Here is a 19,302-nt window from a genome sequence, read left to right on the forward strand (position 1 = left end):
CAAAAGAGAATGGAAAAACACAAGATGTTGGAAAATAAGTATAAGGTATTGTTTATAATTACTGCTAAAACTTATAATAGCACTAATTGATTCAATACAAACAACATTTCTGAGGAAAAATATGAACTATATACACTTATACTTATTCTAAGTTTTTCCACTATTGTACGTTGTTGCCATATGGCAACGTATCATAAAGTACCTTAAAATAATATTTTTTTCCAAAATTTTTTTCACAGCACTTTAAGTTAAGCCATTCTAAGAAAAGAAAAAGAGTCAAATATTTTTTTTTTATAGATTTATCATAATGCGTGCGGTAGAGGGTTCAATAATCGTCACGATATTGGCCTGCTCTATGAAAATGAACATAATTTGGAAATATTGGAAGTAATATTAGGAATTTCGCTGTTTTATCTTTTGAAGTTCCTAAAGGTTTTACCAGTTTTCATAATGGTGATCACCTAGAAATGATTTTGCTTTGCTTTACGAATTTCCCGGGCAATTTGAATCTGGTTTGTCTTATTGCAAACGAATTGTGTTGCTTTAAAATGTGAATACATATTACAAAGTGCTCACCAAAACCATGTTTTGTATTGATTTACCATCTAACGAAGTTATCATAGTTGGTTAAATTTAAGTCTTTGTGCCACCTACAAGCCTTTAGGGTGAAGTGTAGGTTGGTAAAGAACTTGCAAAATAGCCATTGCATTACTCTTTTGATAGAATAAACATGATTAATAATCGCGATTATAATTTTGAGGAAACTGTGGCACTGGCTGTCGTGTTGATGATGTCTTCACAATGGATGATCTAGTCGACTCGATCTCTGCTGATACAGGGCTGCGTTGTGGTCGTGTCAAGGCACCGGGCATCTGGAAACAGCCCCGAATCCGGTTGACTACGGTAAACCTCGGGATAAACAGAAAGACTAATATTAGCGTAGATGCCATTCTTTTTCTGATGTAACAAGTACATCTGGTGTTATAGGAAGTGTTCCCGGTTCCGGCTGAACTAATTTATGCAGCCTAATAATCCTTTAACAGATTTGAAAATATAAATATATAATGTGTTATGTGTATGCCAGGTTAAAGAGATGCGTTTTTAGTCTAGATTTAAACTGACAGAGTGTGTTTGCATCCCGAACAATGCTAGGAAAGTTGTTCCACAGTTTAGGTGCCAAATAGGAGAAGGATCTACCGCCTGCGGTTGATTTCGATATTCTAGGTATTATCAGCTGGCCTGAATTCTGAGATCGCAATAAACGTGAAGGACTATAATGCATTAAGAGCTCACTTAGGTAATGGGGGGGCTAAACCATTTAGTGTTTTGTAAGTAATTAACAAGATTTTAAAATCTATACGATGTTTAACAGGAAGCCAATGTAGTGATGACAGAACTGGGCTAATATGGTCATACTTCCTAGTTCTAGTAAGGACTCTAGCTGCTGCATTTTGTACGAGCTGTAGTTTATTTATCAAGCGGGAGGAACAACCACCCAGTAGAGCATTACAGTAATCGAACCTTGAAGTCATGAATGCATGAACTAACTGTTCTGCATTCTTCATTGAGAGCATATGTCGTAGTTTAGATATATTTTTTTAAGATGGAAGAAAGCGGTTTTACAGATGCTAGTAACATGGCCTTCAAATGAAAGATTGGTATCAAAGAGCACACCCAGGTTCCTAGCTGATGACGAAGACTTAACAGAGCAGCCATCAAGTGTTAGACAATATTCTAGGTTATTACGTGAAGAAGTTTTTGGTCCAAAAATTAGAATCTCTGTTTTTTCTGAATTTAGTAGTAGGAAATTACTGGTCATCCAGTTTTTTTTTATATCAGCTATGCATTCTGTTAATTTTGTGAATTGGTAAGTTTCGTCAGGGCGTGAAGAAATATAGAGCTGAGTATCATCAGCATAACAATGAAAACTAACGCCATGCTTTCTAATGATATCTCCCAAGGGTAGCATGTACAGAGTGAAAAGCAATGGTCCTAGTACTGAGCCTTGCGGTACTCCATATTTAACTTGTGATCGATATGATATCTCATCGTTTACTACTACAAACTGATAACGGTCAGATAAGTATGATTTGAACCATGCCAATGCAATTCCACTAATGCCAACATAATTTTCAAGTCTATTTAAGAGAATATTGTGATCGATAGTGTCAAATGCAGCACTAAGATCCAGTAACACTAATAGAGAGATACAACCACGATCTGATGATAAGAGCAAATCATTAGTAACTCTAATGAGAGCAGTCTCAGTACTATGGTACGGTCTAAATCCTGACTGGAAATCCTCACAGATATTATTTCTTTCTAAAAAGGAACATAGTTGCGATGAAACTGCCTTTTCAAGTATTTTTGACAGAAAAGTAAGATTTGAGATCGGCCTGTAATTGACTAATTCTTTAGGATCTAGTTGTGTTTTTTTAATAAGAGGTTTAATAATAGCCAGCTTAAAAGTTTTTGGTACGTATCCTAATGACAAAGATGAATTAACAATATTAAGAAGGGGATCTATGTCTTCTGGAAGCATCTCTTTCAATAGCTTAGTTGGTATAGGGTCTAACATACATGTTGTTGATTTTGATGATTTAACAAGTTTAGACAATTCTTCCTCTCCTAAAGCAGTAAATGAAATTAATTTTTCCTCAGGGACACTACAATGCAATGTCTGACACGATACTGTAGTAGACGGTTGCATGGTTATAATTTTCTCTCTAATATTATCAATCTTGCAAGTAAAGAAGTTCATAAAGTTGTTACTGCTGTGTTCTTTGGAAACAACAGAAGTTGAAGCTTTATTTTTTGTTAATTTAGCCACTGTATCAAATAAATACCCAGGGTTGTGTTTATTTTCTTCTAAGAGTTTTGAAAAATAGGCAGATCTAGCAGTTTTTAAGGCCTTTCTGTACTCAATCATTTTCTCTCTCCATGAAATGCGAAATACTTCTAGTTTTGTTTTCTTCCAGCTACGCTGCATTTTTCTGGCTGCAGTTTTTAGGGCCCGAGTCTGCTCACTGTACCATGGCATTGGATTAAATTCCTTAATCTTTTTTAAACACAAAGGAGCGACTGAATCTACTGTGCTGGAAAAGACAGAGGCAATAGTTTCTGTTGCAACATCGAGGTTTTCTAAGCTGTCTGGCGTGCTAAGACGATGAAACTGATCAGGAAAGTTATTTATAAAGCGATCTTTAGTGGTAGAAGTGATGGTTCTACCATATTTATGGCAGGGAGGCAGTTTAGCCTCTTTAACTAAATGTAGTATACACGAGACTAGATAATGATCTGAGATGTCGTCACTCTGCTGCAGAATTTCAACGGCGTCAATATCGATTCCATGTGATGCACAACAACCAATCAGCTGTGCTATGTAGATAATGACATGATCGCTACCAAATGTGTTTGGTCTATCTACCTATCAGCCTGCGCCATATAGAGTTTCATGCTAGAATTATGTAATTTCAAACAGAGCTATTACAGCACTTTTCTTATTCTTGATTTCTGTGCATTTACTGCAGAGCTTTTATGGTGGAGCAGGGCCTGCAAGGCAATGTGACAATGACATTTGTGCAAAATAAGGGAAAACCATAAACAAAAATATAAGGCAAAACATTGTGTTACTTCTAATAAAGAAATCAAGTGACATTATGCTATTAAAATGACTGCTTTTGTATTATGTTTAAGCATTTTTGTAGGATCTGAAATGTCCGCAGACTGGTGTGAGCACTGAGGATGGGTAGCCCACAGCAGTTTACTGGAAAAGTGCCATGGATGAGGCATTTGGGGGCAGACCCTCAATCACTCCACCTGCCCTTATTGCCTCATCTGACCCAGATGTTGCTTTGGTCTCTTCATCCTCAGTGAGCCCAGAGCCAGCAAGAGCATCTAGAAAAAAGACCAAAACACATTGAGGATGTCTGCTGGTTTCTTTTCATACAATGAAGCCTGACAATCAAAAGCTTCAAAAGTATCATCAAAGCAGGACAAACTTGACCAAAATCAACTTTTGTGTTCAGAAAAAAAACAAAAAAAACAAACAAACAAAAAAAAACAGGGATTGAACAGCGTGAAGGCGAGTAAATAATGACTGAATTTATATGTTTGGGTGAACTAACACTTTGAATTTATATTCAGACGTACGCACCCTCCAGAAACCTGCGTTCTGCAAGTGAACGGCGCCTTGTGGTGCCATCACATAGGGGCACAAAATCACTCTCACGGACCTTCTCCGGGACTGTTCCTGGCTGGTGGAATGACCTGCCACGCTCTATCCGAGCTGCTGAGTCTCTAGCCATTTTCAAAAAAAAAGCTAAAGACGTATCTTTTTCGTCAGCACTTGACCCAGTAGTAGTAGCACTTACCTTGACTAATATTCTTCTCCTATCTGTGTATTTATTAAAAAAAAAAAAAAATCGCTATGAGCACTTTACTGACATAACTGTGACTTCACTCAGCACTTACATACTGTTGTTCTCATGTTGATTTAATTGATTCTACTACTCTCATTTGTAAGTCGCTTTGGATAAAAGCGTCTGCTAAATGACTAAATGTAAAATGTAAATGTAAATATTAGTATTACCTTGAAAAAAAATAAACTTTAAGAAATAAGCAGCTTTATTAAGTGAGACACTTACAAAAAAAGATTAGATTTACAAAAATCACATTTACATTTATGCATTTAGCAGATGCTTTTATCCAAAGTGACTTACAGTGCAATTATTACAGGAGCGATCCCCATGGAGCAGCCTGGAGAAAAGTGCCTTGCTCAAAGACACACTGGTGGTGGCGGCTGAGGAGATCGAACCAGCAGTCTTCTGCTCATCTGTTCAGTGGTTTAGCCCATTACACTACAAAAGTAATAAATCTACAGCAAAAATTAGCATGTAATAGTAAAAATATTTTGAAAAACATTTTAATCTGTTCAAATGTTTTACAGGTAGTCATGCTCATGAAGAGCAGGCACACAAATGTTTGGAGGTGTGTACATGTTCTCCCACTCTTTGTTCAAGGTTGTGGGGTTCAGGGGGCCAAAGACATGGTCTTCCTCATCCTCTGGCTCAACGATGTCCCCATTGAGAAGAGCAAGATTGTGAAGCACAGAGCAGCAAGCAACAACCTCAGGCACAAAGGCATGGCTCACCTCTAGCCATGAAGGAAATAGAGCACCAGTGAGTTTTCAGCATGCCAAAGGCTCGCTTTGAGTGCATGTGATTGCTTGCTGTTGAAACGAGCCTGTACAGGGTTCTGGCCTCAAAATAAAGTTGCAGAATTAGCACATCTGTGTTGAGATGGCAGTAGGATGTGGGGTCAACGCCTGAAAATATGTGATTTAAAAAAATAAAAATAAATAAATGTTTTATAAGCCTGAGGGATGAAACAAGAATTTTAAATTCAGCAAGAAAAAGAGGAAAACATCATTTTTTGACCAATAAAACATCAACACTTAAACCCTCTGTTAATTCTCAATTACAGCTTCTGTAGATATATGACAGAAATAAAGTCAATCTGGTTAGTAATAAGTGAAGTTATAAATAAGTGGAGTTGTTTAATCCAACCCTGGTGAGAGCTTGAGATATTTAATGTCTTCTTTTATCTTCAGTTGATTTCATCTAACACTCATGTTGTGTTTGGGTCATTTTGACCCATGAGGATTTTCCTGTACCTGAAAATGCTAGTTAATGTTATTGCATTGCACTAAAATGTACTGACTTTACTCACCCAGAGTCTAACAACTTCCCAAAAACACAAATGGTGTGGCTCAAAGTCACACTTGTGGTGTTCCCAGTGGTGGTGTGGTGTTCCCAAAAAACTTGTTATAAATCACTTGATACAATACATTATCCCCATATTTTGGATTCAATCTTTTGTCAACTTTTTTTCTTTAAATTAGGACAGGTTTTGCATTTATTTTTTAAAGTCTGATCTGATCTGATCTTGATCAGAACTTGTATGGGTCAAAAATGACTGCCCATTGAAAATCAGAAAAAAATGTTCATGTACATTTGTACATGTGGGCTTGCAAAAATAAAGGCCTCAGACTTGTGCATGTGTGGATACATGCATAATCATGCATACAAGCACATACACATACATCTTGAGTATGACAATATTTTGACTCAAATCAGTGATTAATGAGGCCTATGATCAATCAATTTAAAAAAAATAAATACAAAACCTGTCTTAACTGAAAGAAAAAAAACTGACAAAAGATTGAATCCAATACTTGGTGATAAAATAGTGTATCAAGTGATATATAGCAAGTAATTTTTTTGTAGGCCAGACATTTTGACCGGGAACACCACAAGTATGACTTTGTGCCATTTTGAACAAAATAAAAGCATTTCAAAACAAATTTCCTGGTTAAACATTACAGCACACTAGTGTAATAAACAGTGCATTTTTTTCATATTTTATGTAAAATTGATAAAATTTTCCACAAATAATGCTTTTTTCACTCAAAAACTGAGGTACATAAGCTCAAAAAATAAGCTCAGGCCTACTATCAGTACAAAAACTCAATACAAATCTTGTCCTAATTGAAATAAGACACACTAACAAAAAGATTGAATCCAAGATTTGGTGATAAGGTAGCATAACGAGAGATTTATAAGTAATTTTTTGCAGGCCGGTCATTACTAATATGTACCTATAGGCGGGTGCACAACGTGTATACTCTGCTTATTACACACATAGGGATGCGCAGCAGCACACAAACATGGTAATATTAAAAATAAAAGGATTACAATGTAAAAGATTCTTATTGTGAGCATAAAGATACAAATGCTTTGGTGGAATCCAGCTTGTCCTGTAGAAGGTTTGCTCGTGCGCAAGCAGATCTGTTTCCTCGCTAGAGAAGCATTCAGTTTTTTTTTGCTTGAATAATCCGCAACTGGCTTTTAAAGGGAATGGGAGATGAGACTGTGATTGGTTTATTGCACATTACGCCCAAAACACACCCATTACTCAGTGAGAGAATAGCGACAACCCTTTTAGACCATGCCGACCATTTTTCCTGTCATTCAACTAGCAAAAGTGGATTCGGGACACTTAAGACCATGCGCTTTAAACCATGCGCTTAGATCGTTAAAATAGGGCCTCAGGTGTACATTACTAAAGCTCAATCATTACTTAATTAACCCTCTGGAGTCTAAGGCTGATTTGGGGCTTGGAGAAGTTTTGACATGCCCTGACATTTGTGCTTTTTTCAGTTGTTCATAAACATATAAATGACAAAAGTGTCATTACACTGTATTCAGCACAAACTAGGCTACAATAATATGTGAGGAACATGTATGTACATGTTTGTATTTTTGAAGGAATAATGTTTAAGCATGGTTATTGAAAAAACAAAAAACTTAAGTCACTGAAATAAGGCCAAAAAAAGTATATTAAATCTGTGTTCACAAGACTTCTGGGTATTGGAGGTTGTAGACTAGAGTTTTTGCTTCAGAATTATGTAAAAAATTATGCTGCCTACTCCTTCATATAAAACAATATATTGATTTAGTTTTTGTAAGACACTTTTTGTCAAGAAACAAAGTATGCGTGGAGGCGTGAATCATCATGAATAATGGGCCATTTACACCTGAGAAGACAAAAGAATCACATAACAATGACCTGAAATGACTTGCATATTAATGAGGCCTTTCAGTCAGGTAGGCTGTGAAAAAAACCCTCTTTAATAATTTCTTAGCTCATCATAAACAGCAATAAACAGCAACTGTGAAATATTATTACAATTTAAAATAATGGTATTCTATTATATTCTTTAAAATATAATGTATTTCTGTGATGCAAAGTGTCTGAACAATTATGTTACCTCTATGGCATTTCATAAAGGCTTTTAGCTTAAAAGCATGCACATTTGGAAAAATATTGATGGATTCTTATATATTTATGTCAATTTTCTATACTGAGAAGTAATATTTATTGTCATCACTATGAGTGCTGGATACTGTATTTTCAATCTCGGACTTCTGACATGGCTTTCTTTTCATACAGATTACATAAACACAGAATGCCGGCGCGTTTTTGGACCTCAGGGAGTTAATCATTTAATTATCTCATTTACTTTAACTCTGCTTCAGTGTTACTTTAAAAGATTAGTTCACTTTCAAATAAAATTTTCCTGATAATTTACTCACCCCCATTTTATCCAAAACATCAACCCCCATGTTCATGTCTTTCTTTCTTCAGTCAAAAAGAAATGAAGGTTTTTGATGAAAACATTCCAGGATTATTCTCCTTATAATGGACTTCAACGGCCTCCAAACAGTTGAAGGTCAAAATTATAGTTTCAGTGCAGCTTCAAAGGGCTTTAAACGATACCAGACGAGAAACAAATGATCGAATTCCAAGTGCTTCTGCCCAAACCGCACTTTCGTATTCCTCAAAATGCTTACGCTGTATGTCCTAGGCCTTCCCTATTCTACTTACAGAACGAACGTAGTGCCATTTTATTTTTTTCCGTAAGTAGAATAGGGAAGGCGTAGGACATACAGCATAAGTGTTTTGAAGAATACATCATTCTGATGTAAGAGTCAATAGTTATTAATTTAGTTAATTTATCTATATCAGCACTGGAGTAAACAGTGAAGTCATCATCCAGCTCAGTTCAGTTCTCATACAATGGTGCCAATGCAGGCAGATCAAAACACTGTTGAATATCAAATGTCAAGTGTCCCCAACTAAGCAAGCGAAAGGCGACAACGGTAAGGAACCCAAACTCCAACAGGTGATATCAGGTGGCAAACAGGTGTAAAAATGGAGAAAAAAACATTGGGAGAAACCAGGCTTAGCCAGAGGGCCAGTTCTCATAAATAAACAGTGCTTTATTATGATTCAGGCAGCTATCATAAGTCAGATGGGATCACAACAGTCAAAGTATTTATTCCAGTTCCATCCAGTTGAGGATCTTATTCATCACACCTGTATGGACGGTTTATTGACGAACTGTGCCACTGGCTGTCGTGTCGATGAGGCCTTCACAGTGGATGATCTAGTTGACTCAATCTCTGCTGACACTTCAGGGCTGCGTTGTGGTCGTGTCAAGGCGCAGGTCCTCGATCTCACCTGGATACAGCCCGGATACGGCTGACTACGGTAAACCTCGGGATAAACAGAGAGACTAATATTAGCGTAGATGCCATTCTTTTTCTGATGTAACGAGTACATCTGGCGTTATAGGAAGTGTTCCCCGTTCCAGGTAACCTAATTTATGCAGCCTAACAATCCTTTAACGGATTTGAAAACATAAATTAATATTGTGTTATGTGTATGCCAGGTTAAAGAGATGCGTTTTTAGTCTAGATTTAAACTGACAGAGTGTGTCTGCTTCCCGAACAATGCTAGGAAGTTTGTTTCAGAGTTTAGGTGCCAAATAGGAGAAGGATCTACCGCCTGTGGTTGATTTTGATATTCTAGGTATTATCAAATGGCCTGAATTCTGAGATTAGAATAGACGTGAAGGACTATAATGCATTAAGAGCTTGCTCATGTACTGGGGAGCTAAACCATTTAACGAGTTCGTTTGCCCATATAATCTTTAGGGTATTAGGTTAGCTAATTTGGCTTGCTGTCCACTGAGGAGGGGCTCGATGAAGCATCTTCAACTCGAGCTCTGATACACCCCCCAGTGAATAAATATAGGATGTGATTACATAGGGCAAGGTACCTGAAATGAAGGTGGAGTTTGGGGAGGTGGAGGGATGCTGAAACAGCTGAGACTGAAGAGAGGTAAGCAGCTGCTTATATACTCTGGCTGTTGATTGGAAGATTAGATGGGCTCGCTCCTCCCTAAATTACGTTTAGGAACTTCACTTAACGAGTTCGTTTGCCCATATAATCTTTAGGGTATTAGGTTAGCTAATTTGGCTTGCTGTCCACTGAGGAGGGGCTCGATGAAGCAACTCGAGCTCTGATACACCCCCCAAAAAATGCAGAATAAATTTGTGACAGCAAGTTGGATTTAGCATGGTTGAAAACGCTTAAGGATTTAAAGTATATGGGATACCCAGATGCTTAATGCTTGTTACCCCCCCAAAAGGAGCGAAAGATTAAAGCGATATGAAGAATAGAGTTGAGGTGTCGAGTGGCACTAGTGTTTCCTATGCCGGAACACAAGGAGGTTGTGATTAATTGGCCTGGAGTCGTGAATGAATACTGCTGCGGCAGTGATATTTAATGAGGCTCCTGTGGGAGCTGGGCTGGAACGTGTCACCCTACTATGTCCACCATGTGGAGCTATGAGCAGGCTTCTGCTGCGGCAAAATTGTTATTTAATTTATTGTTATTGTTATTTAAGGAACTCTGTCGGGAGCTTGCGTTTATTGCTGCTGTGTGAGTTTGACTAGGATGCATCTCGCCGCTGCACTGCTGCGGCAGTGACTTCTAAAATTACTCCTGCGGCAGTGACTTCTAAAATTACTCCTGCGGGAGTGTTTTTTGGGACTGGAGGTTTGAGTACGTGGTTGGAGAACGTCCCACCACAACGTCTGCAACATGGGGGCCCATGAATTCAGAAGTACATGGGGCCCCCAGCTGCCAACAGAGGGGAAGGAGGTCCTCGTCCCTAAAGGGAAAACGGGCCACTGATATCCAGAGCGAACCTGCCTGCCGCAGAAAAAGGGAGTCTACGGTATATAGATAAAACGCAGAGCTACAGTCCTTCCAAGGTGGTTTGGATCACATAAGGGCATGAGGGCCCGCTGCGATCCTTATGGGACATACGATCCTTGGTACCTCCAGTCCGCTTGTTCAGATAGGAGGGCCCACACTGCGATCCGAACGGGAGAGCCTCCATGGTTAAGAACATGAAGAATCACACTGCGATTCAGAAAGGGAGAGCCCCCACGGCGCCTGAACGGAAGCTCACACTGCGATTCGACCGGGAGAGCTCCCGCTGCGTTTCGAAGGAGAGAGCCCCCGATAAAATAAACGGGAAGCTCACTCTGCAAGTCGAACGGGAGAGCCCACACTGCAAGTCGAACGGGAGAGCCTGCACAGTATCTGGACGGGGGAGCCCACACAGCAATTCGAATGGGAAAGCCCACTCCAGGAGTGGTAGCTAACACACATCCGAAAAGGGAGAGCTCTCACTGCATCCAGATGAATATGAGCCCTGCGGGGCTTGGTAAGCGGAGAGATGCAAAAATAGTAGGGAGAAGCGGTCCAGTCTCAAAAAGATGCTAGTGTTTGTGATGTAGAACTGATCGAACATGTGTTGTTTTAAAGGCGGGGCATCGACCGATCATTTTAATTTGGTGTTCAGATAGGCCCCTCTGGGCTGCTGTGATGACTGCACCCATGCAGAAAGATAAGAAAAATGGATGGTTAAAAGGTTGTCTGGTGTTTGGCTGAGGGGGATTGGTTTTGTAAACCTTTGATGAGGAGGGATATCTGGGGACTTGAAGAGTCGGGGCACTGTTGGCCATGGATGAACTTGGGGAGCAATGTATGCCACTGAGGTAGATTTTGATTGTTCCTGAATTAAATTGGTATGGAGGTAAGAGATGAAGGATATTGAAGGAGGGAAAACTCCTGGAAAGCTCTGTGGAAGTTTTTTGAAGGAACTCCAAGCTGTCCAGTAGGTTTGGAGTGTTCTGAGAGAAACGGCTTGCAGTATGGTATTTGTGGATGTGGTATGAAGATGTCTTGAGGGAATGGACCAGACGAATGAGAGTTCTGAATCAGGAGGAATTGAAGTTGATTGGAGTCTGCTTCCAGAGCCAATGTTCTAAATTTGAAAAAGAAGATAAAACATCTGTGATTTTATTTTGGTGACCTGGGATATGTTCATCTATGATGACGAACTGGTAACAGGCGGAAATTCTAAGGGGCAATTAACATTTCGGAACTCCATAGATTGGCTGTTACTACTATGGGATACAGGTTTATGAGAATGATTGCTTGGTCTATGTTGTGGCAGTGGAGAATTCATCTAATTTGGTTACTCCAATTGGGCTTATGCAGCATAAGGTGGAGAATCAAAAGGGGCCGATCATGAATCTGGAATCTAGTTCTTTTTGATGAGGCCTTCCACTATATCGGGTCCAGCTGTTGCAGATTATAAGTTATTGCAGATCAAGCTGGAGTCAGGTATACTTTCCAGACTGTGGCTGAAATGTTCTGTCAGGCCTGAAAAAAAAGAGCTGGTTGGAAATTGACTGGATGGTGCCCATTTCACTAACACTAACTAAGCTTGAGGTAGATATAAAAATGACTGCTCCAAAGGAAGAAGATCAAATGTCTGCACCTGATGGAAATAGGGAACGGTTATGGGTTGAGAATGATGGTTGTTCCATGGTGACTGCGTTGGGAGGAGCTGGAAGAGGGACTGCTGTTGCGAGAGAATGGGCTTGCAAGCGGCTCAGACCTGAAGAAGTGTTTGGTGTTGGAAAAAGATGGATGCTGGGAGGAGGGCTCCATTACTGACTGGTGTCCAAGATGGCTGAAGTGAGAGAAAGGGGTTGGTGGGCAAAAATAGTGTTGAGATCATTTGCGGAGGCAACCTAACGTTAGGATCTGTGCCAAGAAGAATGTTAGAAGAAATTGGGGAACAGAAGGGAGGAGAGGAATGAGGTAAGTTGTAAACGGATAGAGGGTGATGGACGACTAGCGGAGGCAGCCTCATGCTAGGATCCGCTTTCTGGGTGAGCGAGAAGTAACCATCTGCGAGGGCATCCTGGCGCATGGGTTTATCATGAAGAAGATTGAAAAAGAACTGAAAAAGCAGAAGGAATTAGTGATGTTACATATGAGACTGAAGCTTCAAATCTCATATCGAATACACAGCTCAATTATAATGAATGCATATGTTTTCAGAGGAGCGGTGATAAATGAAAGACGTCTCAACTATCTTTCCAGTCACATGAATGCCGTGCGTTTCAGAAGGTTGAACCCAGACCACTACTCTACAGGTTTACAGAATTTAAAGTCCATTTACTAATATATATATATATATATTACATTACATGATTGTACATTCTGCCATAAAGACAGTATAAAACCCTATCATAATTAGAGCATGATTTACTTGCATCAAACTCTGTTAGTATTATTATTGTTATATTTAATTTATTGCAACACATTAGTATGGAAATTATATTATCAGAAAACTACACGTTTAACATTGCCGGGCTTTTATTTGCTTAATGGAATGACTAAGCTGTACATCTATTCTTTGGCTGCACTGGCTGGTTTATGGCTGCTGTAAATTTATTTATTTATTAAAGCTTCAAGATTCAAGAGCCTTCATTTCATAATCCATAGAAGGAAGTAAAGTGCGGGAGACAGGAGTAAGTTTGGATAGTTCTTGCCTGAGGAGTGGAGCTGCATATGGGAAGAGCTGGAAAAGCGGGACTGTTTTTGCGGCCGCTGTTGTTGATCGGGCGGAAAAACGGCGGACGAGGAAGTGCGTGCAGCGGCAACGGACTGTGGATTAGCGTGCTGTAAATGTTTATGTTCAGGACATCAGGTCGGAAGAGAAACTTCTGAGTCTTGCTTTTATGATGCTGAAGTGTTTGTTGGCATGCTGGAACTGTTGTCAGAACTAAAGAAGATCGTAGAGTTTAACTTTTGATGATCTGCGGGAGAAATTAATTCCAGAGCTGGAGAGGACTTGACGTAGGCTGTTGGCGGACCATTTGAAATGGGTAGAATCAGTGTATTAGCGGCGGTAGAATGAAGAGATGAAGTCTGTGAAGAAGACTGATGAGGCGCAGTTAAACGGGCGATCCTGAGCGTGGATGAGAGAGTGGTTATCCGGAGCGTGGTCTGTATGAGCGCTCAGACAGAGCATCCGTGTTTGGATCTGTGAGATCCGATCTTACGCGAGATGTGACTGTTGGTGTCTCGGGGAAAATTCGTCGTCTGAAGGGGAATGGTGGAATTTCCGTGGTGTCTGACATTGTTCAGTACAGCACTACCGGATGCTGAAACAGCTGAGACTGAAGAGAGGTAAGCAGCTGCTTATATACTCTGGCTGTTGATTGGAAGATTAGATGGGCTCGCTCCTCCCTAAATTACGTTTAGGAACTTCACTTAGTGTTTTGTAGGTAATTAGCAAGATTTTAAAATCTATACAATGTTTAACAGGAAGTGTTGACAGAACTGGGCTAACATGGTCATACTTCCTAGTTCTAGTAAGAACTCTAGCTGCTGCATTTTGTACAAGCTGTAGTTTATTTATCAAGCGAGCAGAACAACCACCCAGTAGAGCATTACAGTAATCCAGCCTTGAGGTCATGAACGCATGAACTAACTGTTCTGCATTTTTTATTGAGAGCATATGTCGTAGCTTAGATATTTTTTTAAGATGGAAGAATGCGGTTTTACAGATGCTAAAAACATGGCCTTCAAATGAAAGATTGGTATCAAAGAGCACACCCAGGTTCCTAAGTGACAATGAAGACTTAACAGAACCTCCATCAAGTGTTAGACAGTATTCTAGGTTATTACGTGAAGAAGTTTTTGATCCAAAAAGTAGAATCTCTGTTTTTTCTGAATTTAGTAGTAGGAAATTTATGGTCATCCAGCCGTGCATTCCGTTAATTTTGTGAATTGGTAAGTTTCGTCAGGGCGCAAAGAAATATGGAGCTGAGTATCAGCGTAACAGTGAAAACTAACGCCATGCTTCCTAATGATATCTCCCAAGGGTAGCATGTACAGAGTGAAAAGCAGCTGTCCTAGCACTGAGCCTTGTGGTACTCCATATTGAACTTGTAATCAATATTACATCTCTTCGTTTACTACTACAAACTGATAACGGTCAGATAAGTATGATTTGAACCATGACAATGCAATTCCACTAATGCCAACATAATTTTCGAGTATATTTAAAAGAATGTTGTGATCAATAGTGTCAAATGCAGCACTAAGATCCAGTAACACTAATAGAGAGATACAACCACGATCTGATGATAAGAGCAAATCATTAGTAACTCTAATGAGAGCAGTCTCAGTACTATGGTACGGTCTAAATCCTGACTGGAAATCCTCACAGATACCATTTCTTTCTAAAAAAGGAACATAGTTGTGATGATACTGCCTTTTCTAGTATTTTTGACAGAAAAGGAAGATTTGAGATCGGCCTGTAATTGACTAATTCTCTTGGATCAAGTTGTGATTTTTTTAATAAGAGGTTTAATAATAGCCAGCTTAAAAGTTTTTGGTATGTATCCTAGTGATAAAGATGACTTTAGATGACAATATTAAGAAGAGGATCTATGACCTCTGGAAGCATGTCTTTCAATAGCTTAGTCGGTATAGGGTCTAACATACATGTTGTTGATTTTAATGATTTAACAAGTTTAGACAATTCTTCCTCTCCTAAAGCAGCGAATTAATTGAATTTTTCCTTAGGGACACTACAGTGCACTGTCTGACGCGATACTGTAGTAGACGTTGCATGGTTATAATTTTCTCTCTAATATTGTCAATCTTGCAAGTAAGGATTTCATAAAGTCATTACTGCTGTGCTGTTTGGAAACATCAGAAGTTGAAGCTTCATTTCTTGTTAAGGGCCAGAGTGTGCTCATTGTACCACGGCATTGGATTAATTTCCTTAATCTTTTATAAGTGCAAAGGAGTAACTGAGTCTAATGTGTTGGAAAAGACAGAGTCAATAGTTTCTGTTGCAACATCGAGGTCTTCTAAGCTGTCTGGTATGCTAAGGCGATAAATATAGGTTCTACCATATTTGTGGCAGGGAGGCAGTTTAGCAGCCTTGACTAAATGTAGTATACACAAGACTAGATAATGATCTGAGATATCATCACTCTGCTGCAGATATTCAACGGCATCAATATTGATTCCATGTGACAATATTAGGTCTAAAGTATGATTACGACAATGAGTGGGTCCTGACACGTGTTGTCAAGTCAAGTCAAGTCAAATTTATTTATATAGCGCTTTTACAATTGGTAATCGTTTCAAAGCAGCTTTACATATTAGAAGCACAGAAAAAAAAAAAAAAGGGAAGTGGTTAAAACTGTACAAACAAGCGTGGTAATATGTAACATATACAAGATGGTGCTACATTAAGCCAATGTCGGCTGACTTCCAGGGGTGGAAAAAACCCCCTAGGAGAAAAACCCAGCGTGCTAGCACTGGGAAAAAAGTCCTAGGAGGGAAAAAACCCCTTGGAAGATATATATATGTAAATGTATATGGAGATCAAAATCTGAATTGTACATTTTTATTATAGAGATTAAAAATCGATTATATATAAATATATGTAAGCGGATACGGGGATCATGGGCTACGTTGTAGTCAGGTCCAGACGCAGGTTCTCCATCTGACCTGGATACGGCCTGGATCCAGCACCCGGTAAACCTCAGGATAAGCAGAGAGACAGATATTAGCGTAGATGCCATTCTTGTTCTGATGTACAGGTATATCTAGTGTTATAGGAAATGTTCTCGGTTCCGGCCGACCTAATTATTGCAGCGTAACAATCCTTTAACGGATTTGAAAAATGTTAATGTATTGATAATGTGTTATGTGTATGCAAGAGCAAAGAGATGTGTTTTTAGTCTAGATTTAAACTGACAGAGTGTGTCTGCTTCCCGAACAATGCTAGGAAGATTGTTCCAGAGTTTAGGTGCTAAATAGGAAAATGATCTGCCGCCTTCAGTTGATTTTGATATTCTGGGTATTATCAACTGGCCTAAATTCTGAGATCGCAATAAACGTGAAGGACTATAATGCATTAAGAGCTCACTTAGGTACTGGGGAGCTAAACCATTTAGAGCTTTATAAGTAAGTAGCAAGATTTTAAAATCTATACGATGTTTAATAGGGAGCCAATGTAATGTTGACAGAACTGGGCTAATATGGTCATACTTTCTGGTTCTAGTAAGAACTCTAGCTGCCGCATTTTGAACCAACTGTAGTTTGTTTAAAAGCCGAGCAGAACAACCACCCAGTAGAGCGTTACAATAATCTAGTCTTGAGGTCATGAATGCATGAACCAACTGTTCCGCATTTGTCATTGAGAGCATATGTCGTAATTTAGATATATTTTTTAGATGGAAGAAGGCGGTTTTACAGATACTAGAAACATGACTTTCAAATGAAAGATTGGTATCAAAGAGCACACCCAGGTTCCTAACTGAGGACGAAGGTTTAATGGAGCACCCGTCAAGTGTTAGAGAGTATTCAAGGTTTTTTCGTGAAGAAGTTTTTGGTCCAAAGATTAGGAAATCAGTTTTTTCTGAATTTAATAATAAGAAATTTCTTGTCATCCAGTTTTTAATGTCAGCTATGCATTCTGTTAGTTTTGTGAATTTGTAGGTTTCGTCAGGGCGCGAGGAAATATAGAGCTGAGTATCGTCAGCGTAGCAGTGAAAACTAACACCATGCTTCCTAATTATCTCTCCTAAGGGCAGCATGTACAGAGTGAAAAGCAACGGTCCTAATACTGAGCCTTGTGGTACCCCATATTTAACCTGTGATCGATACGACATCTCTTCATTAACTACCACAGACTGATAACGGTCAGATAAGTATGATTTGAACCATGCCAAAGCAATTCCACTAATGCCAATATAGTTTTCAAGTCTTTTTAAAAGAATGTTATGATCGATAGTGTCAAAAGCAGCACTGAGATCTAATAACACTAATAGAGAAATACAGCCACGATCGGATGATAGGAGTAGATCGTTTGTAACTCTAACGAGAGCAGTCTCAGTACTATGGTATGGTCTAAATCCTGACTGGAAATCCTCACAGATTCCATTTCTTTCTAAAAAGGAACACAGTTGTGTTGAAACTGCCTTTTCTAGTATCTTTGACAGAAAAGGTAGATTCGAGATTGGCCTGTAATTTACTAAATCTCTCGGATCTAGTTGAGGTTTTTTAATAAGAGGTTTGATAATAGCCTGCTTAAAGGTTTTTGGCACGTGTCCTAGTGTTAAAGATGAATTAATTATATCAAGAAGTGGACCTACGACCTCTGGAAGCATTTCTTTCAGTAGTTTAGTCGGCATTGGGTCTAACATACATGTCGTTGATTTTGATGATTTGATAAGTTTAGATAATTCTTCCTCTCCTATAGCGGCGAATGATTCTAGTTTTACCTCAGGGACACTACAGTGCACGGTCTGAAGAGAAACTGTAGACGGTTGCATGTTTATAATTTTCTCTCTAATATTATCAATCTTGCAAGTAAAGAAGTTCATAAAGTCATTACTGCTGTGCTCTATGGAAACGTCAGCAGTTGAATCTCTGTTTCTAGTTAATTTAGCCACTGTGTCAAATAAATACCTAGGATTATGTTTGTTTTCTATTAAGAGATTTGAAAAATAAGTAGATCTAGCATTTCTTATGGCTGTTCTGTACTCAATCATTTTTTCTTTCCACGAAAGGCGAAAAACTTCTAGTTTTGTTTTCTTCCAACTACGTTCAGCTTTTCTAACAGCTCGCTTTAGAGCCCGAGTGTGCTCATCATACCACGGCGTTGGATTAGTTTCCTTAATCTTCTTTAGACGTAAAGGAGCGACCGCATCTAATGTGCTGGAAAAGAGAGAGCCAATAGTTTCTGTTGCAGCATCGAGTTCTTCTAAGTTGTCAGGTATACTAAGGCGATGAAACTGCTCGGGGAGATTATTTATAAAGCAATCTTTAGTGGCAGACGTGATTGTTCTACAATATTTATGGCTGGGTGGTGGTTTTGTAGCCTTGGCTAATTGTATTATACACGAGACTAAATAATGATCTGATATATCATCGCTCTGCTGTAGAATTTCAACAGCATCAATATCTATTCCATGCGACAGTATTAGATCTAGGGTATGATTACGACAATGAGTGGGTCCTGACACATGTTGTTTAACTCCAATAGAGTTTAAAATATCTGCAAATGCCAATCCAAATGAGTCTTTATTATTATCTACATGGATATTAAAATCACCAACAACAAGGACTTTATCCGCAGCCAGTACTAACTCTGATAGAAACTCAGCAAATTCTTTGATAAAGTCAGTATGGTTCCCTGGTGGCCTGTATACAGTAGCCAGCACAAATGTCAACTTACATAATGTTACATAAAGCACCATCACTTCAAAGGAATTATATTTGAAATTCTTTTGAATGATTCTGAATATATTACTATAAATTACAGCAACACCTCCCCCTTTGCCTTTCTGTCGAGGATTGTGTCGATAATCATAACCTTGAGGACTAGATTCATTTAAAGTAATGTAATCGTCTGGTTTTAGCCAGGTTTCTGTCAAACACAGCAAGTCTAGTTTATTGTCTGTGATAATTTCATTTACAATAAGTGCTTTTGAA

Source organism: Chanodichthys erythropterus, chromosome 16 (genome assembly GCF_024489055.1).
Source record: "Chanodichthys erythropterus isolate Z2021 chromosome 16, ASM2448905v1, whole genome shotgun sequence".
Taxonomy (NCBI): domain Eukaryota; kingdom Metazoa; phylum Chordata; class Actinopteri; order Cypriniformes; family Xenocyprididae; genus Chanodichthys; species Chanodichthys erythropterus.